This window comes from Balaenoptera ricei, chromosome 9 (assembly GCF_028023285.1).
Source record: "Balaenoptera ricei isolate mBalRic1 chromosome 9, mBalRic1.hap2, whole genome shotgun sequence".
Lineage (NCBI taxonomy): Eukaryota > Metazoa > Chordata > Mammalia > Artiodactyla > Balaenopteridae > Balaenoptera > Balaenoptera ricei.
Window position 1 is genome coordinate 82,033,093 of NC_082647.1, and position 13,338 is coordinate 82,046,430.

Genomic DNA, 13,338 nt, shown 5'->3' on the forward strand with positions numbered 1-13,338 from the left:
TTATTTTCTTGTACTTTCTTTTATATTACTTTGTTGTTCTTTTTCTAGCTTTTGGAATTGGAAGTTTAAATCAATTGTATTTTTTAAAATTTTGTTGATGGAATATTAATGCATATATGCACTTTCTTCTGATCACTGCTTTAAATGATATAGGTGTTTAAGACTGGTGATTTTCCTCTGATCATTATTTTAATTCTCATCGATTCTGATAGTGTTTTCATTATCATTGTTCTTCAGAACTTCTGTATTTTCTCATTGTATTTTGCTGTTCAGCCAAGAATTGTTTCCTTAAAGTCTTTGTGTGTGTGTGTGTGTGTGTGTGTTATCAGACAATGTATTAGCTTCATTTTATAGAACTTACCGTTGTCTACTTTGTAAGTCAATACATAATCAGTCAATATGATCCATGTTCCATATTTAATTGAGGAAAAGATATTTTCTGTCTTATCAGGGTGTAGTGTTTAATATATACATCCTGAGATCTGCTGTATTGGTTATGGTGTCTCAATATTCTGTCTTTACATATTTTAGTCTACTTCACCTGTCTTGTACTGAAAATACTGTGTTAAAGTATTTTATTATTACTCTCTTTATTCTGGCTTTCATCTCCTATATCTTTACACCTTATTTTCTAGTTTCAAAACATATTTTAGTGGTGCATAGATATTCATAATTGTTTTGTCTTCATTATGATTTATGGATGTTTAACTTTATAAAATGTCCTTTTTTTGGTCTTGTTTACTACATTTCAAACTGATTTCTATTTAGCCTCACAGTAAGATAGCAACCCCTACTCTCTTATTGTTTCCATACATCTGGCATGCTTACAATTTATGTATTTGTGACTATTTGAAACAAAACTAAGTTTTAGCATAGCTTGTAAGCTTTGCTTTATGGGCTAATCTGAATAGCTTTTTAAAAATATGCTCACTGAACCTGTTCATGTTTATTGATATGACAGATATGTTTGATCACAACTCTGCATTTTGTTTTATAACTATTGTGTATATGATGTTAGATTTGTTGTGTTTCTTTCTCCGTTTGGTGTCTTTAATTTTTTTAAATTTCTTTTGTAATTAAGAAAGCTTTGTATCTTTGTTCCAATGATTGTCTTTTTTTATACGTTTATTATGTTTGCTCTTCTTACTCACCATTTACCATCTGTCTTGTCAATTTTAAATAGTATAACTTGTCACCTACCATTTACCTATTCAAAAATCAACAATCTCATTCTACTTGTCCCTTTCTCTCCCTTTGTCATCCATCTCTTTCAGTTTCATCCTTTATACTCTATCAGAATACATGACAATTATGGGCTGCCCTTCTACCCATCTATATTCTCACTCTTATTTTAGTCTCAATTCTACAATTAAATATATTAAATATTCACCATCACTCCTTTGGCTGAAGTCTCTCTAGTTATCTCTTTGATGTGATGAAATCCATCCTCTTATATATTTCTTGAGAATGAACTTTTCTATGGCATTCTTGAGTTCCTTATGCTTAAACTTATAGGCTTGCTGCTTGAAAGACACTTTAGCTGTATAAAATATCCTTGGCTTGCACTTTATTTTCTTGAATTTCTCAAGGGTAAAGCTAACACCCAGCTACTGTGAAGTATCTATGATCATTGGCTGCTGAATTATCACGATTTAACTATGTCTAGAAGATCTGTGTTTCACTTTATAAAACACATGGAGGGCAACTTTGCCTATTTGGGGAACTTAGTGTTTTGAAAGAAGGAAGAGAGCAGGCCGAAGTGTGGTATTGGTAGATATTTTCCCACATGTCAGGGTACATCTAGACATGAAAATATAAGTTAATTAAAGCAAAAATTAATGCAGGGAAGAAATACGTTCTAAAAACCCATATCCAAAAGTGTGATAAAACTAAATCGAAATGATTAAATAACTACAATCTAATAGATTTTGTACATGATGCTTTTGTTACTTTAATTTCCTCTTGGAGATTACTCAACTATATTCTTTAACAGTCATTCTCAAAGCATGGTTCAGAAATCCCCGTGGGTCCCCAAGACTGTTGAAGTGCATCCAGGTCAAAATTATTTTTTAAATATACTAAGATATTATTTACCATTTTACCGTGTTGACATTTACATTGATAATGCAAAAGCAATGCTGCAGAAAACTGCTGGTGACTTAGCATAAATCAGGGCAGCAGCACCAAATTGTACTAATAGTGGCTGTATTTATTTTTTACCACCATGCACTTGTATGAAAAACTTGCCTGTTTCACTTAACAATATCCTTGATAAAGAAATTAAAATTCTTGTTATTAAACCTAGACCCTTAAGTACATGTGTTTCTAATAGTCTATGTTCTAGAATATTCTGTGTCATAAAATGGGAACTACACATAAAACACTTCTGCTGCATACCAAAATATGAAGGTTGACTTGAGAAAACATGTTAGTGCAATTTTTTTGAGTTGCAAGCTGAGCCAGGCTTTTTTTTTACAAGAAATATCATTTTTACTGGAAAGACAACTGACAGATAAACTCTGCTTATTCAAACTTTGGTAGAGTTAGCCCTTGGTATCCATGGGAGATTGTTTCCAGGAGCCTCCCCAACCTCCACAAATACCAAAATCTGCTTACACTAAAGTCCCTTATATAAAATGATGTAGCATTTGCATATAACCTATGTACATCCTCCCATATACTTTAAATCATCTCTAGATTACTTATAATACCTAATACAATGTAAATGTTATGTAAATAGTTGCCTGCATGTGGCAAATTCAAGTTTCGCTTTTTTGAACTTTCTGGAAAAAATTTTTTTGATATTTTGATCTTCGGTTGGTTGGATCCATGGATGCAGGAGCCATGGGTGCAGAAGGCTGACTGTATTCAGCTGCCATTTTCTCAAAATTTAACAAAGTGAATTTTTCACTTTAAGAAAAACAATTGACAGTAGTTGTTGTCAATAATAAAAATCAACTTTTAAGTAAAAATAAAATTTTCCAAAACTTATACCTGCCTCCCTGAGCTTGTCAGCTTTTCCATAGTCAGACTTTTTTGATGATATTGATGGTGATATTAACAAATGTGCCTTTAATATTGTATGAATTATACCAATGTTTTGAAGATCTGCATAACTCAGTAAACCCGTATTTTCCAAAACGAACAATATAGGATGTTACCAATTCAGGCATAGTTAACTGGTCCATTCAAGGTGCAAGATAGACAATTGTTTTTTAAAGTAACAGTCCAAAGGTTCATTGATACAGTTTCAGATTTCACATTTACACTAATCTTAAAGAAACTACCACTTTTCAAGTGTTAATGTAGTATCAAAGATTGTCCACAGTTGTCTGAAAGGATATTAAAATACTCCTTCCTTTTCCAACTATATATATATATATATCTGTGTGAGCCTGTCATATATTTCAAATAAAACAGCATATTGAACTGGATTTAATGTAGAAACAGGTATGAGAAACCAGCTGTCCTCTATGAAACCAAGCACTAATGAAATTTGAAAAATATAAAATGTCACTCCTCACTATTTTTTGTTGCTTTGGAAAATACAGTTATTTTTCATTAAAATACTTATTTATAGGTATATTAATGTCATTTTAACTGAATCAATAAATAAACTTTTAAATATCCAATTTTACTTTTTAATTAGAAATTTTAATGTTCTTTGAGTACCACTATTTTTTTTTAAGAGTATAAAGAAATCCTGAGACGGAAACGTTTGAGAACAAATGATCTACATCCATGTTAAAGACCTTTAATAGATTCCTATTGTTCTAAAGGTAAAACCCAAATTCTTAACGTAGTACCACTTAACAATATCTTATAATCACACGAATATTTATTTAGTTCCTCAGTCCCATGATGTTGCCTTCTGTGAACACACTGTTCCTTCTCTTTATAATGTTCTTCCCCGTCCATGTCACCTAGTTAATTCTTTCTTATTCTGCTGGTTTCAGCTCATGAAGCCCTTTCCTAGGCTTTCTTGTAACCATGCTCTTGTACTTCAGAACCTTTCCTCTCCTTCTAATTGTACACTTATTGACGAAAATATTTCACTGATGGATTTCTTCCCAATCGACAGAAAAACCATAAGACCAATAAGCATGCGTATATTGGCTTATGATTGTATCCATTCTTCCTAACAGAGTGCTTATCACAGAGTAGGGTGGAAAATAAAGTATTTGTTGGTGAATGATAAGTGGATAAATATATGCATCGATAGAGAAAAGGATGAATCAATAAAGAATTTGACCTAGTGTGAATAGCTTCTTCAGTAATGTAAAGATCCAAGATAAACACTAGAAAGAAATACATTGAATTCATTTCAATCACTCATATTTTCCCTTGTGTAATGTTATTACCATATACTTTTGTTGCCTACTTCTTTTACAAGAAAAATAGAATGGAAGTAGATATAATATACAACGACATTTAGTTGTGTTAGCAAGCGTTCTTTTGCAAGCCTGGTAAGTAGTGAGCAATTATCGGCAAACAACTTCTTGCATTTCACTTGACTTAATACTTCCTATATATTATATTATATTAGAATTCTATTATTTTTATGTATGACTGTCTTCCTATAGTCCCCTGTAGTCTCATCTATTACCTCTTTTGGCCTAAAAATCTACAGTTGAGTAATAGTTACCTACTTGCATTTCTTCCATACCCCTCTTGTTACTTGCTTATCATTATACTTAACATACTTTATTGTAAGCGTACAATTTACCAGTCTCTCCATGAGACCTTCCTCTCTTTAAGGGCTGGGGCTGTATTTTATTCACCTGTGTATCCACAGGATGCGATACGGTGTTTAGCACTTGATAAACACTCAATAAACGAAAATATGAGTAAATTATTGAACTAACCACTTAATTAATGGCATGACATATTCCTTAACTTTTAAATTTAATTGTTCCAGTTAAAACTCAGGTAATGGGAGAAATCAAGATTGCACTGAAGAAAGAAATGAAGACAGATGGGGAACAACTCATAGTTGAAATCCTCCAGTGCAGAAATATCACCTACAAATTTAAATCTCCTGATCACTTACCAGGTATCTAATTTTATGATAATGAGCAATATAATGTATCTAGGAACTCTTTAGGAGTGTGTCCTAAATAGCCTAGAAAATGCTAATTAAAATTTGGGCTGTGTACCAAATATATCTGAAAAATATGAAATAAGAATGAATTTCTCTTATATAGAGCAAGTTGATATTTTACTAGTTAAAAATTAGATTTTTTCAACACAAATGTAGAGTGATGTATTTATTATACAACAAGAAAACATTTAAGTTGCTAAGAAAATTGGTGTATATTTTAATTATGTTGTCTGAAACAAATTGTTCACAGGCTACTGGCTTTGTGTAAAATGTAGGAGAGCTCTCCGTATACGATTATAACTCTTTCAATAGAAAATTGTATTATTAATGGACACTTACCAAGCTGAATTCTTATTTTCAGATTTATATGTGAAAATATATGTGATGAACATTTCTACCCAAAAAAAGGTGATCAAGAAAAAAACAAGAGTATGTAGACATGATCGAGAGCCTTCATTCAATGAAACTTTTAGATTCAGCCTAAGTCCTGCTGGACATTCTCTTCAGGTAACTCATACAGTTCCGATTTTTAGATTTTCATTTATACTGTATTTATTTCCCATTTAATTATTCAATATTTAAATGCCAATCATATACTATGTGATATTTTACAAGTTAATTTTTAGAGGTAACTTCCCAGGGGCCCTTTAAAATTCCCCAACCCACTCATCCCATCCATTTAGCTACCAAGTTGCCTCTCTTCTACCTACTTAGTTTATTTTACATAGATTTTTTTCCATGCTCACTGCCACACTAATCCTCTTTGGGTCCTCATCTTTGTTATGCAAATCATCTCAGCAGTATACCTGGCCTACTTGCCATCAATATCTTACCCTTTAATTCATTTTATCACACTGCTGGCAGAGGTATCTTTTAAAAACACTGGCTAGGTTACATTGAAACCCTCCAATGATTCATCATTATCCTGACTCATTCAGAGTCCTCTAAGGTGAGTTCTGATTGTATTGACTTAATTTCATCTCCTTGTAGACATTTCCACTCACTCTTGACCCCATTCACACCAGAATCTTGAAGTCAGGTTAAACCTCTAATTCTTTGCTCATATTTTTCCTCTCCTTCAATACTCCCTTCTCCATCTCTCTCCATCTATCACAATTTTCCATATCTTTCAATGTAAACTCAGCTCTTTAATAATGACCCTGGGTGTAATTTATCACACCTTATTCACATAATGTTTTGCTTATCTCATTAGGCCATTAATCCCAGTCTTGTACAACAATTTGTGTACTTACCTCTCACTGCTTCTGTACTCTCAGCTTCTCTAGTGCAAGGCTTGATTTTCATTGCTCTTTGTTTTGTAGCCTAGCACAATGCTTGTACATAGTATATCTTTAGTAGATACAGAGACATGGAATGAAAGAGAACAAAGGAGGAGGGAGGGAAGAGCTGAAAAAATGTGGGAAGAGAAGACCATGGTACTGGCACTTAGAGGCCTGTACTAGAGACGTATATAAGAGATATTGCAAAGCAAAAACTGCACTGAGATAATTAACTGATATTAGAGTTGAAGGGAATAAAAAAATTAAAGGATACTCTGAAATCTGTGTGAACAAAGGTGTCAGTCACAGAGATTGAGTAGTTACAGAAGGGATGGATAGGGAGAGAGAACATGAGTTTGTCTGAAATGTGATAAACTTGATAGGAAGGCAGGGTCCAATAAAACATATAATGTGCCATTTGAAATCTCCAAACCAGAGGCTAAAAGAGACAGAAAAGTAGATTTTGAAGTCAGAAATGTAACAGTAAATTTTAGTCAGGAATAAAGATGAATTATCTGAAGGAGATTCCAAAAAGAAAGAGAGAGCGTGAGAGAAGAATTGTCAAGGAGTAATGGTTATTTCCATCTCAGTTTCTCTACCTTTCTTTCAACTGATCCCTAAAAGAAAAAAATTTCTTGAGTATGAGATCCCATGGAATTTCAACTAGTGTAAGCTCTACCTATGACAAGAAGCCACTTTGGAAATGCTTCCTATAATAAAATTCCCAGTAAGTTAAATGGCATTTAAAGTCAGTGTTATGTTCTATCCGCCTTGTAAACTCGTATTTATGTACTCACCACTCAAATAATTCTGTATTTGAGTTAATATTTCATTAAGTAATAAAACATGCACCTAGCAAATTTCTTTTTTGAGACTTTCAATCAGTTTAATCACAAACCTAGTCAGAATTAGCTAGGTTTATCTAGCTAGCTAATATTATCTAGAATTCCCCTGTGCTTCAGGATATGTCTTTGCCTTTGGGAAATGTTGAGGTAAATTAATTAATATTATGCAAATCTTTTGAGGACATGTTAGTTATTAGTTCTCCTACAAGTATGCCTGCTACTTCTCTCACCCTCACCCTTTCTTGTCTCTGTTACTTCTTTGATGAGCAAATGTCCATAAAAGAGGTTGAAAATATACACACAAATATATATAATTTTGGCTGTTTTTTCTAGATATTACTTTTTTCCAATGGAGGGAAGTTTATGAAAAAGACCTTGATTGGCGAAGCCTGTATCTGGCTTGACAAAGTGGATCTCAGAAAAAGAATAGTCAACTGGCACAAACTTTTGGTCAGTCCTACTCAAACCCACTGAAGAAATGTGTCTGCTCAGGGTATAGAAAGTGCTTTAAACAGTCTTAAATCAAGACTATAGTCGAATACAATTGTTCTAAGCTATGCTTTCAGGGGTAACCATGAGAAGAGGAACAAAAGGCAAAAACATACTCAAAGGCTTGCAAATGTATTGTTGTGGAACATAGAAAAAAAAAGTCAAATGGAAAAGTTCATATATTGAAGACAAGAAAAAAAGTTCTGAAACCTTGGATTTCTTGTGGCTGTCAAGAAAAACAGTGAGAGAAATTTTGTTTACTTAATGCAGAAAGTTTTGAGTAGAGTTGAGCTACAGCTATCTAAAGGCTGAGACTCAAAGATTAAAATGTTTTCTAACGCAGGCAAAAGTAATCCTTTATGCAAAAGAACTTGGTTGAAAGGAAAAAACTAATGGAACAAATCTCGGTTTTCAAAAGTCTCTTCTTCATCTTATCTTCTCAGACAACTAACTGTTTTGAGATTCTGACATAGGATACACCTACAATATGTGTCCAGACTAGAAGTAAGGAGCTTGTGTTTACAGGGAAAAGGGAACCAGGGATGTAGAAATTATAGCTTTTAGATCATATTGTACAGGTTTTCTCTGTGTCTAAATGTTACAAGGGTGAACACCACCAGTTTTAGAATTCATGTTGTAAAAGCGCATTAGTAAAACTTGAAATAAAGTATAGTTAAGACAATACTAAGTAGAAATGAAATTACATTTATCTAGAAATAAAGCCATGACTGGCTAACAAAAAAGAATATTGCCCCACAAACTATTGGATGAAACATCAAAAACTCCATAATTTACCCTTAATCCAAGACATTTTCAGTCTACATAGCAAAGGACCTAGATTAAATTGGTATGTTCTAGGAAGCATGATAACTTGTTCTTTGTGGAATTGCAAATAAATGTATTATCCCATATATTTTCTTTCTCTTGAATGATATACGGACAGAGAGAAAATTCTTCCTCTGGCAAACAAATCGTATTAATCTGTGACATTGATTAAATTGGTGTCATTTCCTGCTCTTCCACAATGGTCTTTTTTTCCCCTTAATACATTAACTTGTTGCAAAATGAAAACCCTGACCCTAAATTCAAGTTCTCTTTAGTGCTCTATTTTCCTACTTTAGTGACAGTATCACAGTGATCAAGTTCATCAATGTTGGGAAAATATGTGAAAAATCAACATTATATTAAGGTGAAAATATCCTTTGAGCTATTTTAATAATATGGATTAAAAGGACCAACGTCTAAGTCATTAAAATGAAGCATCCTCTTCCCCATCAACCAACAACGTGAACAAAGGAGGTAACATGGACTTACAGGAGACGCACTCGGCTAGGATTAAAAGCCTGGCTTCTGGTCTTGGTTCTGCCACTGACTAACTGTGTCACCTTGCACATGTCACTTAAACTCAATTTTCCTCGGTTTTCTTATTTGTGGGAAAATATAATTATATATTCCTAGCCTTCCTAATGGGATGTTGGGATGATCAAACTAAGTGATCTATGAGAGAAGATGAAAGCACATTTCCAAATATAGTTTTATACACATAAGTGAGGAATAAGTATTATGCAGTTTTTTATTTCCCAATTTTTATATGTGAAAAAGCATCTTCCAAACCAATAGCAAGCACTGACATGGATGAAAGCAGTATATTGGCTCCAAAACTAATTTTTTCTTTAAAATATAAACTTTCGTTTAACCTAAAAAAGGGAGAAAATTCAATGAAACTGATTTGCAAATCGGGTTATCATAAATTAAATAAATTACGCCGATCTTACCCTATTCCCGTATCCACAAAAATAAATTAATTAAATTGCTTCTCTGTGAATTCTGAGTTTAGGAGCCGATTCTTTATTCAAAGGTGAGGTTTTAGTGGGATTAGAGAAATCATCTCCAAATATATTGCTCAGATATTGAATCTTCTCATTTTTAAAGAAAAACATACTTGAAATCTGAGAGGAATTGATTAAATTTAAGACATTAAAAAATAATTTCTAATAAATACCAGGTTATATATCTTTATTATATTCATAAAGAAATACAAATTCACTCCTTTCCAATCTAAGAAAGACAAGTCACTTTTCTTCCCTCTATTTTTTAAGACCCTCTCCCCCGAAAATGCAATGTCATTTATCATTGATATTGCTGTAAAATGAACGTGCAGCCAGGGGATCGCTAAGGATTTGATATTGCTAGGATTTTATTTTTAGAGACAACTAGATCTGCTGATGGTTGCCATGGATATTTCCAGCAGAATTTAGCACTTTAGGAAGCTTATAATCATCACTCATAACTGGGGAAGGGAAGGGTTCAGGAAGATCTCTTTCTGACATAAAAAGGCTCTGCTGTTTGTCCTTAAAAGGAAACTCTGGCTCCTGTGGGTCCTCTTCTGCAGTCACTTACATCCAGAAGTGTGCATGAGAGGTTTATGACCAGTTAGTTTACTTCATTCCAGTTGCAGTTTCTTTTAGGATACACAAAAGGAGGTGCCACCAAAACAAAGGTCATACCTTGGTACTGTTTGACCTGAAAAAGTAGGAGTCTTTCCATTACAGGTGCCCCTCTGTTCCAACAACTGGTGATGGGGCCAGGCCAATTCAGAGAGTTAAGTGACTTCTTTTTGTGCACCAGCATCCCCCTTCAGAGAGCATAAGTGTGCCAAGTTTGCAGCTGACCAAACACCTAGGTTGTACTGGAATTATTCTATGCAACACTGATCCTTCTACAAATGCATTTCTTCTGAAAGATATTGATTACCCTTCTTACAACAAAACTATTTCTTTTTTAATTGCAAATAGGGCTCCTGGTGTTTTTTACTTTTTACTTTTTGTATATATCACAGCACATGATTTTCCACTTTTTATTTCATTTATTTTACCAGAATTAGCTTTTTTTATCCTAATAGAGACAAAGTTTGTAATCTCTAAATAACACGTGATTTGTCTGACTATAGCACTTATACCTTGAAAAGCATCTTAATTTTCCCCACAACTTCATTGAGTCATCTCGAGACGGAAGTTGCTTCTTGGTTTAAAATTCGGTCCTCAAGAAACCTTTAGCTGTGAAGCAAAAGCACAGAGTGAATTTTTACAAAAGACAGGGATATCTAGAATGGTCGTGACAGACACAGACAACACTAAGAGCAAGAAGTTGGTGTTTCCCTGTTTTACTTAAGGTTAAGGAGATTTTTGGTGACTCTGAACTCTTTATCACTTCAGTTTAAAGGAAGAGTATCCAAGACTAAGGGGTAGTGATTGTCTTTGCTCCTTAATGTTGCCCATATTGTAATTAATCACACTAGTAGATGCGTATTTTCAGCATATCAGTGGATTTAATTTTGTGGATCACACACATTAAGATAGTCATATTGTGGGAATATTATAGCTGGTAACCAGCTGATATTGATTCTTATTATAGGAACGGTTGTGATGATCGTGGTGATAAAGGTAGTGAACTAGGTTGGTGGTGATGTGAAATAAAATGAAATAATATACTATATTGTGCCCAATTTATTAGAAATGGTTTGATCAGCGTTTTGTTTCATTAATATATCATAAAGATGTTTATAGTATTTTTTTACTTTATTATTTAAATCATAACTAACAATATTTTTAAAAACTTATTTTCATTGCTGCAAAGTCTAATATTCCAAAAGCAGCCAACTACAGCTATATATGTGTTTATAACTCTATGTGTGACAGAGTGATTTTCCCTCTTTTTGAGCTTGGAGCTGGAAGTAAAAGAAAGCTCAATGAATAATTATGAGCTGTCTCTTTAATAATAACTTGCCTTTGATGTAACACAAGAATGAATGAGTGAAACATATTCTCATTGAATATGACACATTGATGTTTTCTGTATGTTCCATGTTGTTGTTATTATTAAAGATATACCCTTTAAATCAAAAACATTTAATCAAATGATTCCTTATCTGATACGTAGATTGACAGCATTTTCTTAATTCGTTGCCCTGTACATAACTATACATTTGGTAACCTAGACGAAGTTGAAATATTAAATCCTTGTGGCATTCAGCATGTGAATATGATTCTTGTTTGATTGTGTCTGTATATTTGTTGGTGATGTGCTCAGGTGCTCCCACTACCAATTAATGTGTGTGCTGATATCCTAAGAAAAACACATCTGATGTTAAAGGAAATAAATTTCTTGCCTGAAAAAATAAAAACCTAATAAAATTAATTTCAAGATAAAAAATAGAGTACTTGGAGATATGTCTTGTTTCTAACTATATGTTGCATGCTGTGTTGGTGATTTGCTAATGTGTCCTTTTTTTCTGTTCTACCCAAATCTCTCTGGAATATCTAATGAACAAATAAAAATTCTTGGGCTAAAGGTTGTATAAATTGAGCTGAAATACATGAGATTTGTATAAAAAATGCTTGTAAATCTGTCTTGAGTTTTACTCTATGTAAAAATGTGTCTTGGTTTTGTGATTGTATACAAGAAGTATCTTGATAACTTATGCAAATTGTGCTGTATAAAGGCTGTGGCCTCAGCCTTACTAATAAATATTGAAAATATCAACTTCGACTTCTTGTGTTTATCAACTTGATAGATTGATACTTAATATAGACATGGAACTTTCTGGAACATTTTCTCTGAAAATTATATGATGGATACATTCACTCACCCAGTTTAAAAAGTATGTTTTCAACAGCACGGTTACAGAAACAGAATTAAACAAATGTATAGCTTAATAAATTATTATATCAGACATTCTTATAACCACCACCCAGATCAAGAAATTGAACTTTAACATATTTGATACATTTTAATACATTGAAGTTGTTACTCTTATTAATCCTCAAATTTACCCTCTTGGGCCAGGGGGTACATCTTTGAGTGGACTTAACATGTATCTTAGTTTATTCGATAACTTTCTCTCTGTGGCAAGAATGTTATATATCATTTCTTTAACCTTAAAACAGTATGGGAAATCTACTTAACTTGAATTTTTACTTTTATTTTTCTTTCTATTTACCTCTGTAAAATAATTAAATTTAGGAATGCATTGAACTGATTGATCAACTTTTATCTAATGTGCTATCCCTTCTCAATGTTTTGCTAAGATCAAGTGTAACATAGATGCCAATACCAAAAGCCAAAATTTAACAAACCCAATCTAACTGTATAAAAGTGGTAGACTCACGGCCATGTTGAATTATCCCAGTTACACAAGATTATTTCAATATTGGAAAATGAATTAATGAAATCCAGTACATTAATATATTAAAGTATAAAAATCATAAGGTGGAGGAAAACATTTGATAAAATCCAACATCTATTTATATCTATAAATTGAACAACTGAACAAAATAGTGAGACCAGCCGACTCGCACAGGAATGGACACTTCATATCTAACAGAGGAGATAAAGCAAAGCTGCAGAAAAGCAGGAACTTTCTAAGCACGGGTCAGTTGGGTAGCCACTTGAGAAAGCTGTTTGGCAGAATAAGGTTAATTAGAACATGTGTAGCCTGTTTTGAGTGGAATGATGGGGACAGAACCAGTTTTTTTTAATGGATTCAACAAATATTTAATTCTTTTTAGACCTTTGGATTGTATCAAGGGTAGACTGAAAACTCTTGGACCAAAGTGGACCCTGC

General features: G+C 33.0%; 1 long non-coding RNA gene across 1 annotated transcript in view; it reads left to right on the forward strand.

Moving 5' to 3' along the window:
* Positions 1-5,526, forward strand: part of LOC132371573 (uncharacterized) — a 42,792-nt gene extending 37,266 nt beyond the window's left edge. The window contains exons 2-3 of the long non-coding RNA XR_009504881.1: positions 4,919-5,053; positions 5,463-5,526. This is a non-coding gene — a long non-coding RNA (uncharacterized LOC132371573). The remainder of the gene's footprint in view (positions 1-4,918; positions 5,054-5,462) is intronic.
* Positions 5,527-13,338: the final 7,812 nt, after the last annotated feature.